General features: G+C 50.0%; 20 non-coding genes across 20 annotated transcripts; all 20 read right to left on the bottom strand.

Moving 5' to 3' along the window:
- Positions 1-1,445: 1,445 nt before the first annotated feature.
- Trnaa-ugc (transfer RNA alanine (anticodon UGC)) lies at positions 1,446-1,518 on the bottom strand. The gene has a single exon. It is a non-coding gene; the product is annotated as a tRNA-Ala (tRNA).
- A 1,005-nt stretch (positions 1,519-2,523) lies between these two features.
- Trnaa-agc (transfer RNA alanine (anticodon AGC)) lies at positions 2,524-2,596 on the bottom strand. Its single transcript has one exon. It is a non-coding gene; the product is annotated as a tRNA-Ala (tRNA).
- Positions 2,597-3,009: 413 nt separating this feature from the next.
- Positions 3,010-3,083, bottom strand: Trnaa-ugc (transfer RNA alanine (anticodon UGC)). Its single transcript has one exon. It is a non-coding gene; the product is annotated as a tRNA-Ala (tRNA).
- Positions 3,084-4,090: 1,007 nt separating this feature from the next.
- Trnaa-agc (transfer RNA alanine (anticodon AGC)) lies at positions 4,091-4,163 on the bottom strand. The gene has a single exon. It is a non-coding gene; the product is annotated as a tRNA-Ala (tRNA).
- Positions 4,164-4,576: 413 nt separating this feature from the next.
- Trnaa-ugc (transfer RNA alanine (anticodon UGC)) lies at positions 4,577-4,649 on the bottom strand. Its single transcript has one exon. It is a non-coding gene; the product is annotated as a tRNA-Ala (tRNA).
- Positions 4,650-5,655: 1,006 nt separating this feature from the next.
- On the bottom strand, positions 5,656-5,728 carry Trnaa-agc (transfer RNA alanine (anticodon AGC)). The gene has a single exon. It is a non-coding gene; the product is annotated as a tRNA-Ala (tRNA).
- A 413-nt stretch (positions 5,729-6,141) lies between these two features.
- Trnaa-ugc (transfer RNA alanine (anticodon UGC)) lies at positions 6,142-6,214 on the bottom strand. The gene has a single exon. It is a non-coding gene; the product is annotated as a tRNA-Ala (tRNA).
- Positions 6,215-7,231: 1,017 nt separating this feature from the next.
- Trnaa-agc (transfer RNA alanine (anticodon AGC)) lies at positions 7,232-7,304 on the bottom strand. The gene has a single exon. It is a non-coding gene; the product is annotated as a tRNA-Ala (tRNA).
- A 413-nt stretch (positions 7,305-7,717) lies between these two features.
- On the bottom strand, positions 7,718-7,790 carry Trnaa-ugc (transfer RNA alanine (anticodon UGC)). Its single transcript has one exon. It is a non-coding gene; the product is annotated as a tRNA-Ala (tRNA).
- A 1,006-nt stretch (positions 7,791-8,796) lies between these two features.
- Trnaa-ggc (transfer RNA alanine (anticodon GGC)) lies at positions 8,797-8,869 on the bottom strand. Its single transcript has one exon. It is a non-coding gene; the product is annotated as a tRNA-Ala (tRNA).
- Positions 8,870-9,282: 413 nt separating this feature from the next.
- Trnaa-ugc (transfer RNA alanine (anticodon UGC)) lies at positions 9,283-9,355 on the bottom strand. Its single transcript has one exon. It is a non-coding gene; the product is annotated as a tRNA-Ala (tRNA).
- Positions 9,356-10,372: 1,017 nt separating this feature from the next.
- Positions 10,373-10,445, bottom strand: Trnaa-agc (transfer RNA alanine (anticodon AGC)). Its single transcript has one exon. It is a non-coding gene; the product is annotated as a tRNA-Ala (tRNA).
- Positions 10,446-10,858: 413 nt separating this feature from the next.
- Trnaa-ugc (transfer RNA alanine (anticodon UGC)) lies at positions 10,859-10,931 on the bottom strand. The gene has a single exon. It is a non-coding gene; the product is annotated as a tRNA-Ala (tRNA).
- Positions 10,932-11,937: 1,006 nt separating this feature from the next.
- Trnaa-agc (transfer RNA alanine (anticodon AGC)) lies at positions 11,938-12,010 on the bottom strand. Its single transcript has one exon. It is a non-coding gene; the product is annotated as a tRNA-Ala (tRNA).
- A 413-nt stretch (positions 12,011-12,423) lies between these two features.
- Positions 12,424-12,496, bottom strand: Trnaa-ugc (transfer RNA alanine (anticodon UGC)). The gene has a single exon. It is a non-coding gene; the product is annotated as a tRNA-Ala (tRNA).
- Positions 12,497-13,502: 1,006 nt separating this feature from the next.
- Positions 13,503-13,575, bottom strand: Trnav-aac (transfer RNA valine (anticodon AAC)). The gene has a single exon. It is a non-coding gene; the product is annotated as a tRNA-Val (tRNA).
- A 413-nt stretch (positions 13,576-13,988) lies between these two features.
- Positions 13,989-14,061, bottom strand: Trnaa-ugc (transfer RNA alanine (anticodon UGC)). Its single transcript has one exon. It is a non-coding gene; the product is annotated as a tRNA-Ala (tRNA).
- A 1,006-nt stretch (positions 14,062-15,067) lies between these two features.
- On the bottom strand, positions 15,068-15,140 carry Trnaa-agc (transfer RNA alanine (anticodon AGC)). Its single transcript has one exon. It is a non-coding gene; the product is annotated as a tRNA-Ala (tRNA).
- A 413-nt stretch (positions 15,141-15,553) lies between these two features.
- On the bottom strand, positions 15,554-15,626 carry Trnaa-ugc (transfer RNA alanine (anticodon UGC)). Its single transcript has one exon. It is a non-coding gene; the product is annotated as a tRNA-Ala (tRNA).
- A 1,017-nt stretch (positions 15,627-16,643) lies between these two features.
- Positions 16,644-16,716, bottom strand: Trnaa-agc (transfer RNA alanine (anticodon AGC)). The gene has a single exon. It is a non-coding gene; the product is annotated as a tRNA-Ala (tRNA).
- Positions 16,717-16,828: the final 112 nt, after the last annotated feature.

Here is a 16,828-nt window from a genome sequence, read left to right as displayed (position 1 = left end):
CGGACACGATGCTTGGTTGGTTTGTAGCGCTGAAGGGACCAGAGTACAAAGGCGCGGACACGTTCATATACACAAGAGTTCCAAGTAGTTTCGATGCTCTGGTATTACGAATGCAAATTCCGTCTGTTTTTAACGTCTTAAATTGAAAGGGGGGTCACAAATTGCTCCGTTTTCACTCCTTGTCGACAATCACACAGCACCTGAGGTAACAAGCACATCTCGAGCCCCATTCTGCACACACTAGATCGCGTGTTACTCAGTGCTCGCTCTTTGCTACTGTGTACCACTCTTGTCGTCCAACTGCAAAACACTGGGCCACAACAAGTTTCCACGTCTCCATTGCACTGCGCAAACTACGAAACGCTCCCCAAACATGGCACTCGCCCATGTAGCCGACTTTTACGACTTTACACGACGCTCACGCTAGTGACAGCCTCATTTATAGTTCGACGTCGCCCCAAAGCGAATGAGCACATTTCGCCTACGGCTTAGGCCGCCCTCCTAGTGTGGCTGCTCGGTGTCTGCAGGCAGCGAGGGCTGCAAGCTTCCTGCGTTCGCACCTATGTCACCTGTGCTTGCTTGTCAGAGACAGACTATCGCAAAACATACAAATCACTCCATGAACTGATTGCTACGGCATCTGTTATCAGAAGTCACAACTAGCAACACCAGTAGCAGCGACTGCACGCAAAGAATAGGAATGTGCAGTGGGATTTACGTGAACCCGGCGTAAGGCAGATCTTTCCGACGTAGGCTTAAGAATGTTATGGGAACACTTGTACTGTTTGTAAATTAAGTGTAGGAGTTGGGGGAGGGTGCTTCCTGCGCACGAATAACAGCTCGCTTGCCAATTGTGGATGCTAATCGTTCTCTTGTATCTGCCTAGACACATCTGCTGGCTGTGAATTACTCCACTTGCATGGCAAGGTGCGCATGTAGGGGTGTTAAAAATTCTGGAGGCGCTGGGTATCGATCCAGTACCTCTCGCATGCTAAGCGAGCGCTCTACCATCTGAGCTACGCCCCCCTCCATGATAAATTGTGCTACATACAGCAATATCAATGTAACAGACGCTTGCACTCCCATTATTCCGCAGACAAACACTACTCTCTATGTATCTGTGAGGGTGTCTTTCAGGTTTCGTGCATTCTGTATTGAATCGTAGTTTGTTGGCCACAATGGAAGTGGCACGCATCACGTCGAAAATAGAATTCGGACACCGCTCTGAGTAAGACGAACGTGTTGTCCACTCTCTAGACTTCAATGACGTTAAGCCCGTGATACCTAAGACAGACCTGCACTCGATGACAGCCGGTCCCCACACATACATCTTGCTCTCCTTACGTCAGTATGCATCATACAAGTCTGTGACGCTGGCTTTGCAACATCTTGCGTGCTTTTAGGTTCGCCGCGATCAACACTTGGCATCCACTGACCACAAAACATGGAGGCGCCGGGGCTTGAACCCGGGACCTTTCACATGCAAAGCGAACGCTCTACCAACTGAGCTACGCCCCCATCCGCAAACCAAACTGCGCTATTCTCCATTCTTGAGACTCTGATGTGCACGGACACGATGCTTGGTTGGTTTGTAGCGCTGAAGGGACCAGAGTACAAAGGCGCGGACACGTTCATATACACAAGAGTTCCAAGTAGTTTCGATGCTCTGGTATTACGAATGCAAATTCCGTCTGTTTTTAACGTCTTAAATTGAAAGGGGGGTCACAAATTGCTCCGTTTTCACTCCTTGTCGACAATCACACAGCACCTGAGGTAACAAGCACATCTCGAGCCCCATTCTGCACTCCACTGTTCATGCAAACTCAGTGCCTCGCTCTTGCTACTGTGTACCACTCTTGTCGTCCAACTGCAAAACACTGGGCCACAACAAGTTTCCACGTCTCCATTGCACTGCGCAAACTACGAAACGCTCCCCAAACATGGCACTTGCCCATGCAGCCGACTTTTACGACTTTACACGACGCTCACGCTAGTGACAGCCTCATTTATAGTTCGACGTCGCCCCAAAGCGAATGAGCACATTTCGCCTACGGCTTAGGCCGCCCTCCTAGTGTGGCTGCTCGGTGTCTGCAGGCAGCGAGGGGCTGCAAGCTTCCTGCGTTCGCACCTATGTCACCTGTGCTTGCTTGTCAGAGACAGACTATCGCAAAACATACAAATCACTCCATGAACTGATTGCTACGGCATCTGTTATCAGAAGTCACAACTAGCAACACCAGTAGCAGCCGACTGCACGCAAAGAATAGGAATGTGCAGTGGGATTTACGTGAACCCGGCGTAAGGCAGATCTTTCCGACGTAGGCTTAAGAATGTTATGGGAACACTTGTACTGTTTGTAAATTAAGTGTAGGAGTTGGGGGAGGGTGCTTCCTGCGCACGAATAACAGCTCGCTTGCCAATTGTGGATGCTAATCGTTCTCTTGTATCTGCCTAGACACATCTGCTGGCTGTGAATTACTCCACTTGCATGGCAAGGTGCGCATGTAGGGGTGTTAAAAATTCTGGAGGCGCTGGGTATCGATCCCAGTACCTCTCGCATGCTAAGCGAGCGCTCTACCATCTGAGCTACGCCCCCTCCATGACAAATTGTGCTACATACAGCAATATCAATGTAACAGACGCTTGCACTCCCATTATTCCGCAGACAAACACTACTCTCTATGTATCTGTGAGGGTGTCTTTCAGGTTTCGTGCATTCTGTATTGAATCGTAGTTGGCCACAATGGAAGTGGCACGCATCACGTCGAAAATAGAATTCGGACACCGCTCTGAGTAAGACGAACGTGTTGTCCACTCTCTAGGACTTCAATGACGTTAAGCCGTGATACCTAAGACAGACCTGCACTCGATGACAGCCGGTCCCCACACATACATCTTGCTCTCCTTACGTCAGTATGCATCATACAAGTCTGTGACGCTGGCTTTGCAACATCTTGCGTGCTTTTAGGTTCGCCGCGATCAACACTTGGCATCCACTGACCACAAAACATGAGGCGCCGGGGCTTGAACCCGGGACCTTTCACATGCAAAGCGAACGCTCTACCAACTGAGCTACGCCCCCATCCGCGACCGAACTGCGCTATTCTCCATTCCTTGAGACTCTGATGTGCACGGACACGATGCTTGGTTGGTTTGTAGCGCTGAAGGGACCAGAGTACAAAGGCGCGGACACGTTCATATACACAAGAGTTCCAAGTAGTTTCGATGCTCTGGTATTACGAATGCAAATTCCGTCTGTTTTTAACGTCTTAAATTGAAAGGGGGGTCACAAATTGCTCCGTTTTCACTCCTTGTCGACAATCACACAGCACCTGAGGTAACAAGCACATCTCGAGCCCCATTCTGCACTCCACTGTTCATGCAAAACTCAGTGCCTCGCTCTTTGCTACTGTGTACCACTCTTGTCGTCCAACTGCAAAACACTGGGCCACAACAAGTTTCCACGTCTCCATTGCACTGCGCAAACTACGAAACGCTCCCCAAACATGGCACTCGCCCATGTAGCCGACCTTTTACGACTTTACACGACGCTCACGCTAGTGACAGCCTCATTTATAGTTCGACGTCGCCCCAAAGCGAATGAGCACATTTCGCCTACGGCTTAGGCCGCCCTCCTAGTGTGGCTGCTCGGTGTCTGCAGGCAGCGAGGGGCTGCAAGCTTCCTGCGTTCGCACCTATGTCACCTGTGCTTGCTTGTCAGAGACAGACTATCGCAAAACATACAAATCACTCCATGAACTGATTGCTACGGCATCTGTTATCAGAAGTCACAACTAGCAACACCAGTAGCAGCCGACTGCACGCAAAGAATAGGAATGTGCAGTGGGATTTACGTGAACCCGGCGTAAGGCAGATCTTTCCGACGTAGGCTTAAGAATGTTATGGGAACACTTGTACTGTTTGTAAATTAAGTGTAGGAGTTGGGGGAGGGTGCTTCCTGCGCACGAATAACAGCTCGCTTGCCAATTGTGGATGCTAATCGTTCTCTTGTATCTGCCTAGACACATCTGCTGGCTGTGAATTACTCCACTTGCATGGCAAGGTGCGCATGTAGGGGTGTTAAAAATTCTGGAGGCGCTGGGTATCGATCCCAGTACCTCTCGCATGCTAAGCGAGCGCTCTACCATCTGAGCTACGCCCCCTCCATGATAAATTGTGCTACATACAGCAATATCAATGTAACAGACGCTTGCACTCCCATTATTCCGCAGACAAACACTACTCTCTATGTATCTGTGAGGGTGTCTTTCAGGTTTCGTGCATTCTGTATTGAATCGTAGTTGGCCACAATGGAAGTGGCACGCATCACGTCGAAAATAGAATTCGGACACCGCTCTGAGTAAGACGAACGTGTTGTCCACTCTCTAGACTTCAATGACGTTAAGCCGTGATACCTAAGACAGACCTGCACTCGATGACAGCCGGTCCCCACACATACATCTTGCTCTCCTTACGTCAGTATGCATCATACAAGTCTGTGACGCTGGCTTTGCAACATCTTGCGTGCTTTTAGGTTCGCCGCGATCAACACTTGGCATCCACTGACCACAAAACATGGAGGCGCCGGGGCTTGAACCCGGGACCTTTCACATGCAAAGCGAACGCTCTACCAACTGAGCTACGCCCCCATCCGCAACCAAACTGCGCTATTCTCCATTCCTTGAGACTCTGATGTGCACGGACACGATGCTTGGTTGGTTTGTAGCGCTGAAGGGACCAGAGTACAAAGGCGCGGACACGTTCATATACACAAGAGTTCCAAGTAGTTTCGATGCTCTGGTATTACGAATGCAAATTCCGTCTGTTTTTAACGTCTTAAATTGAAAGGGGGGTCACAAATTGCTCCGTTTTCACTCCTTGTCGACAATCACACAGCACCTGAGGTAACAAGCACATCTCGAGCCCCATTCTGCACTCCACTGTTCATGCAAACTCAGTGCCTCGCTCTTTGCTACTGTGTACCACTCTTGTCGTCCAACTGCAAAACACTGGGCCACAACAAGTTTCCACGTCTCCATTGCACTGCGCAAACTACGAAACGCTCCCCAAACATGGCACTTGCCCATGCAGCCGACTTTTACGACTTTACACGACGCTCACGCTAGTGACAGCCTCATTTATAGTTCGACGTCGCCCCAAAGCGAATGAGCACATTTCGCCTACGGCTTAGGCCGCCCTCCTAGTGTGGCTGCTCGGTGTCTGCAGGCAGCGAGGGGCTGCAAGCTTCCTGCGTTCGCACCTATGTCACCTGTGCTTGCTTGTCAGAGACAGACTATCGCAAAACATACAAATCACTCCATGAACTGATTGCTACGGCATCTGTTATCAGAAGTCACAACTAGCAACACCAGTAGCAGCCGACTGCACGCAAAGAATAGGAATGTGCAGTGGGATTTACGTGAACCCGGCGTAAGGCAGATCTTTCCGACGTAGGCTTAAGAATGTTATGGGAACACTTGTACTGTTTGTAAATTAAGTGTAGGAGTTGGGGGAGGGTGCTTCCTGCGCACGAATAACAGCTCGCTTGCCAATTGTGGATGCTAATCGTTCTCTTGTATCTGCCTAGACACATCTGCTGGCTGTGAATTACTCCACTTGCATGGCAAGGTGCGCATGTAGGGGTGTTAAAAATTCTGGAGGCGCTGGGTATCGATCCCAGTACCTCTCGCATGCTAAGCGAGCGCTCTACCATCTGAGCTACGCCCCCTCCATGATAAATTGTGCTACATACAGCAATATCAATGTAACAGACGCTTGCACTCCCATTATTCCGCAGACAAACACTACTCTCTATGTATCTGTGAGGGTGTCTTTCAGGTTTCGTGCATTCTGTATTGAATCGTAGTTGGCCACAATGGAAGTGGCACGCATCACGTCGAAAATAGAATTCGGACACCGCTCTGAGTAAGACGAACGTGTTGTCCACTCTCTAGACTTCAATGACGTTAAGCCGTGATACCTAAGACAGACCTGCACTCGATGACAGCCGGTCCCCACACATACATCTTGCTCTCCTTACGTCAGTATGCATCATACAAGTCTGTGACGCTGGCTTTGCAACATCTTGCGTGCTTTTAGGTTCGCCGCGATCAACACTTGGCATCCACTGACCACAAAACATGGAGGCGCCGGGGCTTGAACCCGGGACCTTTCACATGCAAAGCGAACGCTCTACCAACTGAGCTACGCCCCCATCCGCGACCGAACTGCGCTATTCTCCATTTCTTGAGACTCTGATGTGCACGGACACGATGCTTGGTTGGTTTGTAGCGCTGAAGGGACCAGAGTACAAAGGCGCGGACACGTTCATATACACAAGAGTTCCAAGTAGTTTCGATGCTCTGGTATTACGAATGCAAATTCCGTCTGTTTTTAACGTCTTAAATTGAAAGGGGGGTCACAAATTGCTCCGTTTTCACTCCTTGTCGACAATCACACAGCACCTGAGGTAACAAGCACATCTCGAGCCCCATTCTGCACTCCACTGTTCATGCAAACTCAGTGCCTCGCTCTTTGCTACTGTGTACCACTCTTGTCGTCCAACTGCAAAACACTGGGCCACAACAAGTTTCCACGTCTCCATTGCACTGCGCAAACTACGAAACGCTCCCCAAACATGGCACTCGCCCATGCAGCCGACTTTTACGACTTTACACGACGCTCACGCAACGCTCACGCTAGTGACAGCCTCATTTATAGTTCGACGTCGCCCCAAAGCGAATGAGCACATTTCGCCTACGGCTTAGGCCGCCCTCCTAGTGTGGCTGCTCGGTGTCTGCAGGCAGCGAGGGGCTGCAAGCTTCCTGCGTTCGCACCTATGTCACCTGTGCTTGCTTGTCAGAGACAGACTATCGCAAAACATACAAATCACTCCATGAACTGATTGCTACGGCATCTGTTATCAGAAGTCACAACTAGCAACACCAGTAGCAGCCGACTGCACGCAAAGAATAGGAATGTGCAGTGGGATTTACGTGAACCTGGCGTAAGGCAGATCTTTCCGACGTAGGCTTAAGAATGTTATGGGAACACTTGTACTGTTTGTAAATTAAGTGTAGGAGTTGGAGGAGGGTGCTTCCTGCGCACGAATAACAGCTCGCTTGCCAATTGTGGATGCTAATCGTTCTCTTGTATCTGCCTAGACACATCTGCTGGCTGTGAATTACTGCACTTGCATGGCAAGGTGCGCATGTAGGGGTGTTAAAAATTCTGGAGGCGCTGGGTATCGATCCCAGTACCTCTCGCATGCTAAGCGAGCGCTCTACCATCTGAGCTACGCCCCCTCCATGATAAATTGTGCTACATACAGCAATATCAATGTCACAGACGCTTGCACTCCCATTATTCCGCAGACAAACACTACTCTCTATGTATCTGTGAGGGTGTCTTTCAGGTTTCGTGCATTCTGTATTGAATCGTAGTTGGCCACAATGGAAGTGGCACGCATCACGTCGAAAATAGAATTCGGACACCGCTCTGAGTAAGACGAACGTGTTGTCCACTCTCTAGACTTCAATGACGTTAAGCCGTGATACCTAAGACAGACCTGCACTCGATGACAGCCGGTCCCCACACATACATCTTGCTCTCCTTACGTCAGTATGCATCATACAAGTCTGTGACGCTGGCTTTGCAACATCTTGCGTGCTTTTAGGTTCGCCGCGATCAACACTTGGCATCCACTGACCACAAAACATGGAGGCGCCGGGGCTTGAACCCGGGACCTTTCACATGCAAAGCGAACGCTCTACCAACTGAGCTACGCCCCCATCCGCGACCAAACTGCGCTATTCTCCATTCCTTGAGACTCTGATGTGCACGGACACGATGCTTGGTTGGTTTGTAGCGCTGAAGGGACCAGAGTACAAAGGCGCGGACACGTTCATATACACAAGAGTTCCAAGTAGTTTCGATGCTCTGGTATTACGAATGCAAATTCCGTCTGTTTTTAACGTCTTAAATTGAAAGGGGGGTCACAAATTGCTCCGTTTTCACTCCTTGTCGACAATCACACAGCACCTGAGGTAACAAGCACATCTCGAGCCCCATTCTGCACTCCACTGTTCATGCAAACTCAGTGCCTCGCTCTTTGCTACTGTGTACCACTCTTGTCGTCCAACTGCAAAACACTGGGCCACAACAAGTTTCCACGTCTCCATTGCACTGCGCAAACTACGAAACGCTCCCCAAACATGGCACTCGCCCATGCAGCCGACTTTTACGACTTTACACGACGCTCACGCTAGTGACAGCCTCATTTATAGTTCGACGTCGCCCCAAAGCGAATGAGCACATTTCGCCTACGGCTTAGGCCGCCCTCCTAGTGTGGCTGCTCGGTGTCTGCAGGCAGCGAGGGGCTGCAAGCTTCCTGCGTTCGCACCTATGTCACCTGTGCTTGCTTGTCAGAGACAGACTATCGCAAAACATACAAATCACTCCATGAACTGATTGCTACGGCATCTGTTATCAGAAGTCACAACTAGCAACACCAGTAGCAGCCGACTGCACGCAAAGAATAGGAATGTGCAGTGGGATTTACGTGAACCCGGCGTAAGGCAGATCTTTCCGACGTAGGCTTAAGAATGTTATGGGAACACTTGTACTGTTTGTAAATTAAGTGTAGGAGTTGGGGGAGGGTGCTTCCTGCGCACGAATAACAGCTCGCTTGCCAATTGTGGATGCTAATCGTTCTCTTGTATCTGCCTAGACACATCTGCTGGCTGTGAATTACTCCACTTGCATGGCAAGGTGCGCATGTAGGGGTGTTAAAAATTCTGGAGGCGCTGGGTATCGATCCCAGTACCTCTCGCATGCCAAGCGAGCGCTCTACCATCTGAGCTACGCCCCCTCCATGATAAATTGTGCTACATACAGCAATATCAATGTAACAGACGCTTGCACTCCCATTATTCCGCAGACAAACACTACTCTCTATGTATCTGTGAGGGTGTCTTTCAGGTTTCGTGCATTCTGTATTGAATCGTAGTTGGCCACAATGGAAGTGGCACGCATCACGTCGAAAATAGAATTCGGACACCGCTCTGAGTAAGACGAACGTGTTGTCCACTCTCTAGACTTCAATGACGTTAAGCCGTGATACCTAAGACAGACCTGCACTCGATGACAGCCGGTCCCCACACATACATCTTGCTCTCCTTACGTCAGTATGCATCATACAAGTCTGTGACGCTGGCTTTGCAACATCTTGCGTGCTTTTAGGTTCGCCGCGATCAACACTTGGCATCCACTGACCACAAAACATGGAGGCGCCGGGGCTTGAACCCGGGACCTTTCACATGCAAAGCGAACGCTCTACCAACTGAGCTACGCCCCCATCCGCAACCAAACTGCGCTATTCTCCATTCCTTGAGACTCTGATGTGCACGGACACGATGCTTGGTTGGTTTGTAGCGCTGAAGGGACCAGAGTACAAAGGCGCGGACACGTTCATATACACAAGAGTTCCAAGTAGTTTCGATGCTCTGGCATTACGAATGCAAATTCCGTCTGTTTTTAACGTCTTAAATTGAAAGGGGGGTCACAAATTGCTCCGTTTTCACTCCTTGTCGACAATCACACAGCACCTGAGGTAACAAGCACATCTCGAGCCCCATTCTGCACTCCACTGTTCATGCAAACTCAGTGCCTCGCTCTTTGCTACTGTGTACCACTCTTGTCGTCCAACTGCAAAACACTGGGCCACAACAAGTTTCCACGTCTCCATTGCACTGCGCAAACTACGAAACGCTCCCCAAACATGGCACTCGCCCATGCAGCCGACTTTTACGACTTTACACGACGCTTACGCAACGCTCACGCTAGTGACAGCCTCATTTATAGTTCGACGTCGCCCCAAAGCGAATGAGCACATTTCGCCTACGGCTTAGGCCGCCCTCCTAGTGTGGCTGCTCGGTGTCTGCAGGCAGCGAGGGGCTGCAAGCTTCCTGCGTTCGCACCTATGTCACCTGTGCTTGCTTGTCAGAGACAGACTATCGCAAAACATACAAATCACTCCATGAACTGATTGCTACGGCATCTGTTATCAGAAGTCACAACTAGCAACACCAGTAGCAGCCGACTGCACGCAAAGAATAGGAATGTGCAGTGGGATTTACGTGAACCCGGCGTAAGGCAGATCTTTCCGACGTAGGCTTAAGAATGTTATGGGAACACTTGTACTGTTTGTAAATTAAGTGTAGGAGTTGGAGGAGGGTGCTTCCTGCGCACGAATAACAGCTCGCTTGCCAATTGTGGATGCTAATCGTTCTCTTGTATCTGCCTAGACACATCTGCTGGCTGTGAATTACTCCACTTGCATGGCAAGGTGCGCATGTAGGGGTGTTAAAAATTCTGGAGGCGCTGGGTATCGATCCCAGTACCTCTCGCATGCTAAGCGAGCGCTCTACCATCTGAGCTACGCCCCCTCCATGATAAATTGTGCTACATACAGCAATATCAATGTCACAGACGCTTGCACTCCCATTATTCCGCAGACAAACACTACTCTCTATGTATCTGTGAGGGTGTCTTTCAGGTTTCGTGCATTCTGTATTGAATCGTAGTTGGCCACAATGGAAGTGGCACGCATCACGTCGAAAATAGAATTCGGACACCGCTCTGAGTAAGACGAACGTGTTGTCCACTCTCTAGACTTCAATGACGTTAAGCCGTGATACCTAAGACAGACCTGCACTCGATGACAGCCGGTCCCCACACATACATCTTGCTCTCCTTACGTCAGTATGCATCATACAAGTCTGTGACGCTGGCTTTGCAACATCTTGCGTGCTTTTAGGTTCGCCGCGATCAACACTTGGCATCCACTGACCACAAAACATGGAGGCGCCGGGGCTTGAACCCGGGACCTTTCACATGCAAAGCGAACGCTCTACCAACTGAGCTACGCCCCCATCCGCGACCAAACTGCGCTATTCTCCATTCCTTGAGACTCTGATGTGCACGGACACGATGCTTGGTTGGTTTGTAGCGCTGAAGGGACCAGAGTACAAAGGCGCGGACACGTTCATATACACAAGAGTTCCAAGTAGTTTCGATGCTCTGGTATTACGAATGCAAATTCCGTCTGTTTTTAACGTCTTAAATTGAAAGGGGGGTCACAAATTGCTCCGTTTTCACTCCTTGTCGACAATCACACAGCACCTGAGGTAACAAGCACATCTCGAGCCCCATTCTGCACTCCACTGTTCATGCAAACTCAGTGCCTCGCTCTTTGCTACTGTGTACCACTCTTGTCGTCCAACTGCAAAACACTGGGCCACAACAAGTTTCCACGTCTCCATTGCACTGCGCAAACTACGAAACGCTCCCCAAACATGGCACTCGCCCATGCAGCCGACTTTTACGACTTTACACGACGCTCACGCTAGTGACAGCCTCATTTATAGTTCGACGTCGCCCCAAAGCGAATGAGCACATTTCGCCTACGGCTTAGGCCGCCCTCCTAGTGTGGCTGCTCGGTGTCTGCAGGCAGCGAGGGGCTGCAAGCTTCCTGCGTTCGCACCTATGTCACCTGTGCTTGCTTGTCAGAGACAGACTATCGCAAAACATACAAATCACTCCATGAACTGATTGCTACGGCATCTGTTATCAGAAGTCACAACTAGCAACACCAGTAGCAGCCGACTGCACGCAAAGAATAGGAATGTGCAGTGGGATTTACGTGAACCCGGCGTAAGGCAGATCTTTCCGACGTAGGCTTAAGAATGTTATGGGAACACTTGTACTGTTTGTAAATTAAGTGTAGGAGTTGGGGGAGGGTGCTTCCTGCGCACGAATAACAGCTCGCTTGCCAATTGTGGATGCTAATCGTTCTCTTGTATCTGCCTAGACACATCTGCTGGCTGTGAATTACTCCACTTGCATGGCAAGGTGCGCATGTAGGGGTGTTAAAAATTCTGGAGGCGCTGGGTATCGATCCCAGTACCTCTCGCATGCTAAGCGAGCGCTCTACCATCTGAGCTACGCCCCCTCCATGATAAATTGTGCTACATACAGCAATATCAATGTAACAGACGCTTGCACTCCCATTATTCCGCAGACAAACACTACTCTCTATGTATCTGTGAGGGTGTCTTTCAGGTTTCGTGCATTCTGTATTGAATCGTAGTTGGCCACAATGGAAGTGGCACGCATCACGTCGAAAATAGAATTCGGACACCGCTCTGAGTAAGACGAACGTGTTGTCCACTCTCTAGACTTCAATGACGTTAAGCCGTGATACCTAAGACAGACCTGCACTCGATGACAGCCGGTCCCCACACATACATCTTGCTCTCCTTACGTCAGTATGCATCATACAAGTCTGTGACGCTGGCTTTGCAACATCTTGCGTGCTTTTAGGTTCGCCGCGATCAACACTTGGCATCCACTGACCACAAAACATGGAGGCGCCGGGGCTTGAACCCGGGACCTTTCACATGCAAAGCGAACGCTCTACCAACTGAGCTACGCCCCCATCCGCAACCAAACTGCGCTATTCTCCATTCCTTGAGACTCTGATGTGCACGGACACGATGCTTGGTTGGTTTGTAGCGCTGAAGGGACCAGAGTACAAAGGCGCGGACACGTTCATATACACAAGAGTTCCAAGTAGTTTCGATGCTCTGGCATTACGAATGCAAATTCCGTCTGTTTTTAACGTCTTAAATTGAAAGGGGGGTCACAAATTGCTCCGTTTTCACTCCTTGTCGACAATCACACAGCACCTGAGGTAACAAGCACATCTCGAGCCCCATTCTGCACTCCACTGTTCATGCAAACTCAGTGCCTCGCTCTTTGCTACTGTGTACCACTCTTGTCGTCCAACTGCAAAACACTGGGCCACAACAAGTTTCCACGTCTCCATTGCACTGCGCAAACTACGAAACGCTCCCCAAACATGGCACTCGCCCATGCAGCCGACTTTTACGACTTTACACGACGCTCACGCTAGTGACAGCCTCATTTATAGTTCCACGTCGCCCCAAAGCGAATGAGCACATTTCGCCTACGGCTTAGGCCGCCCTCCTAGTGTGGCTGCTCGGTGTCTGCAGGCAGCGAGGGGCTGCAAGCTTCCTGCGTTCGCACCTATGTCACCTGTGCTTGCTTGTCAGAGACAGACTATCGCAAAACATACAAATCACTCCATGAACTGATTGCTACGGCATCTGTTATCAGAAGTCACAACTAGCAACACCAGTAGCAGCCGACTGCACGCAAAGAATAGGAATGTGCAGTGGGATTTACGTGAACCCGGCGTAAGGCAGATCTTTCCGACGTAGGCTTAAGAATGTTATGGGAACACTTGTACTGTTTGTAAATTAAGTGTAGGAGTTGGAGGAGGGTGCTTCCTGCGCACGAATAACAGCTCGCTTGCCAATTGTGGATGCTAATCGTTCTCTTGTATCTGCCTAGACACATCTGCTGGCTGTGAATTACTCCACTTGCATGGCAAGGTGCGCATGTAGGGGTGTTAAAAATTCTGGAGGCGCTGGGTATCGATCCCAGTACCTCTCGCATGTTAAGCGAGCGCTCTACCATCTGAGCTACGCCCCCTCCATGATAAATTGTGCTACATACAGCAATATCAATGTCACAGACGCTTGCACTCCCATTATTCCGCAGACAAACACTACTCTCTATGTATCTGTGAGGGTGTCTTTCAGGTTTCGTGCATTCTGTATTGAATCGTAGTTGGCCACAATGGAAGTGGCACGCATCACGTCGAAAATAGAATTCGGACACCGCTCTGAGTAAGACGAACGTGTTGTCCACTCTCTAGACTTCAATGACGTTAAGCCGTGATACCTAAGACAGACCTGCACTCGATGACAGCCGGTCCCCACACATACATCTTGCTCTCCTTACGTCAGTATGCATCATACAAGTCTGTGACGCTGGCTTTGCAACATCTTGCGTGCTTTTAGGTTCGCCGCGATCAACACTTGGCATCCACTGACCACAAAACATGGAGGCGCCGGGGCTTGAACCCGGGACCTTTCACATGCAAAGCGAACGCTCTACCAACTGAGCTACGCCCCCATCCGCGACCAAACTGCGCTATTCTCCATTCCTTGAGACTCTGATGTGCACGGACACGATGCTTGGTTGGTTTGTAGCGCTGAAGGGACCAGAGTACAAAGGCGCGGACACGTTCATATACACAAGAGTTCCAAGTAGTTTCGATGCTCTGGTATTACGAATGCAAATTCCGTCTGTTTTTAACGTCTTAAATTGAAAGGGGGGTCACAAATTGCTCCGTTTTCACTCCTTGTCGACAATCACACAGCACCTGAGGTAACAAGCACATCTCGAGCCCCATTCTGCACTCCACTGTTCATGCAAACTCAGTGCCTCGCTCTTTGCTACTGTGTACCACTCTTGTCGTCCAACTGCAAAACACTGGGCCACAACAAGTTTCCACGTCTCCATTGAACTGCGCAAACTACGAAACGCTCCCCAAACATGGCACTCGCCCATGCAGCCGACTTTTACGACTTTACACGACGCTCACGCTAGTGACAGCCTCATTTATAGTTCGACGTCGCCCCAAAGCGAATGAGCACATTTCGCCTACGGCTTAGGCCGCCCTCCTAGTGTGGCTGCTCGGTGTCTGCAGGCAGCGAGGGGCTGCAAGCTTCCTGCGTTCGCACCTATGTCACCTGTGCTTGCTTGTCAGAGACAGACTATCGCAAAACATACAAATCACTCCATGAACTGATTGCTACGGCATCTGTTATCAGAAGTCACAACTAGCAACACCAGTAGCAGCCGACTGCACGCAAAGAATAGGAATGTGCAGTGGGATTTACGTGAACCCGGCGTAAGGCAGATCTTTCCGACGTAGGCTTAAGAATGTTATGGGAACACTTGTACTGTTTGTAAATTAAGTGTAGGAGTTGGAGGAGGGTGCTTCCTGCGCACGAATAACAGCTCGCTTGCCAATTGTGGATGCTAATCGTTCTCTTGTATCTGCCTAGACACATCTGCTGGCTGTGAATTACTCCACTTGCATGGCAAGGTGCGCATGTAGGGGTGTTAAAAATTCTGGAGGCGCTGGGTATCGATCCCAGTACCTCTCGCATGCTAAGCGAGCGCTCTACCATCTGAGCTACGCCCCCTCCATGATAAATTGTGCTACATACAGCAATATCAATGTCACAGACGCTTGCACTCCCATTATTCCGCAGACAAACACTACTCTCTATGTATCTGTGAGGGTGTCTTTCAGGTTTCGTGCATTCTGTATTGAATCGTAGTTGGCCACAATGGAAGTGGCACGCATCACGTCGAAAATAGAATTCGGACACCGCTCTGAGTAAGACGAACGTGTTGTCCACTCTCTAGACTTCAATGACGTTAAGCCGTGATACCTAAGACAGACCTGCACTCGATGACAGCCGGTCCCCACACATACATCTTGCTCTCCTTACGTCAGTATGCATCATACAAGTCTGTGACGCTGGCTTTGCAACATCTTGCGTGCTTTTAGGTTCGCCGCGATCAACACTTGGCATCCACTGACCACAAAACATGGAGGCGCCGGGGCTTGAACCCGGGACCTTTCACATGCAAAGCGAACGCTCTACCAACTGAGCTACGCCCCCATCCGCGACCAAACTGCGCTATTCTCCATTCCTTGAGACTCTGATGTGCACGGACACGATGCTTGGTTGGTTTGTAGCGCTGAAGGGACCAGAGTACAAAGGCGCGGACACGTTCATATACACAAGAGTTCCAAGTAGTTTCGATGCTCTGGTATTACGAATGCAAATTCCGTCTGTTTTTAACGTCTTAAATTGAAAGGGGGGTCACAAATTGCTCCGTTTTCACTCCTTGTCGACAATCACACAGCACCTGAGGTAACAAGCACATCTCGAGCCCCATTCTGCACTCCACTGTTCATGCAAACTCAGTGCCTCGCTCTTTGCTACTGTGTACCACTCTTGTCGTCCAACTGCAAAACACTGGGCCACAACAAGTTTCCACGTCTCCATTGAACTGCGCAAACTACGAAACGCTCCCCAAACATGGCACTCGCCCATGCAGCCGACTTTTACGACTTTACACGACGCTTACGCAACGCTCACGCTAGTGACAGCCTCATTTATAGTTCGACGTCGCCCCAAAGCGAATGAGCACATTTCGCCTACGGCTTAGGCCGCCCTCCTAGTGTGGCTGCTCGGTGTCTGCAGGCAGCGAGGGGCTGCAAGCTTCCTGCGTTCGCACCTATGTCACCTGTGCTTGCTTGTCAGCGACAGACTATCGCAAAACATACAAATCACTCCATGAACTGATTGCTACGGCATCTGTTATCAGAAGTCACAACTAGCAACACCAGTAGCAGCCGACTGCACGCAAAGAATAGGAATGTGCAGTGGGATTTACGTGAACCCGGCGTAAGGCAGATCTTTCCGACGTAGGCTTAAGAATGTTATGGGAACACTTGTACTGTTTGTAAATTAAGTGTAGGAGTTGGAGGAGGGTGCTTCCTGCGCACGAATAACAGCTCGCTTGCCAATTGTGGATGCTAATCGTTCTCTTGTATCTGCCTAGACACATCTGCTGGCTGTGAATTACTCCACTTGCATGGCAAGGTGCGCATGTAGGGGTGTTAAAAATTCTGGAGGCGCTGGGTATCGATCCCAGTACCTCTCGCATGCTAAGCGAGCGCTCTACCATCTGAGCTACGCCCCCTCCATGATAAATTGTGCTACATACAGCAATATCAATGTCACAGACGCTTGCACTCCCATTATTCCGCAGACAAACACTACTCTCTATGTATCTGTGAGGGTGTCTTTCAGGT

This window comes from Schistocerca gregaria, chromosome 6, assembly GCF_023897955.1.
Source record: "Schistocerca gregaria isolate iqSchGreg1 chromosome 6, iqSchGreg1.2, whole genome shotgun sequence".
NCBI lineage: Eukaryota > Metazoa > Arthropoda > Insecta > Orthoptera > Acrididae > Schistocerca > Schistocerca gregaria.
The sequence above is the reverse complement of the archived record's forward strand: the minus strand, read 5'-3'. Positions and strand labels throughout refer to the sequence as shown.